Here is a 227-nt window from a genome sequence, read left to right on the forward strand (position 1 = left end):
GGGTGGGTGGGTTGTTGGTTATGTATGAATCCACAGGCTTGATGTTTTCTATGAAGATTTCTCTTGCCTGTCTCTGGAATTGTTGCAAACTGCTCTGCAGGAAGAAAATTGTCTGAAGAACTGTAGGGGAAAGCAGGTTGCTACAGCAGGGAGGGCATTTTAAGGAGACTGCTTGTGTTTTGTTTTCATGGTAAACTGTCTGAAACATCTATGGCTAAACAGCACTT

This window comes from Athene cunicularia, assembly GCF_003259725.1.
Source record: "Athene cunicularia isolate RWA chromosome 5 unlocalized genomic scaffold, athCun1 chr5_part1, whole genome shotgun sequence".
Taxonomy (NCBI): Eukaryota; Metazoa; Chordata; class Aves; order Strigiformes; family Strigidae; genus Athene; species Athene cunicularia.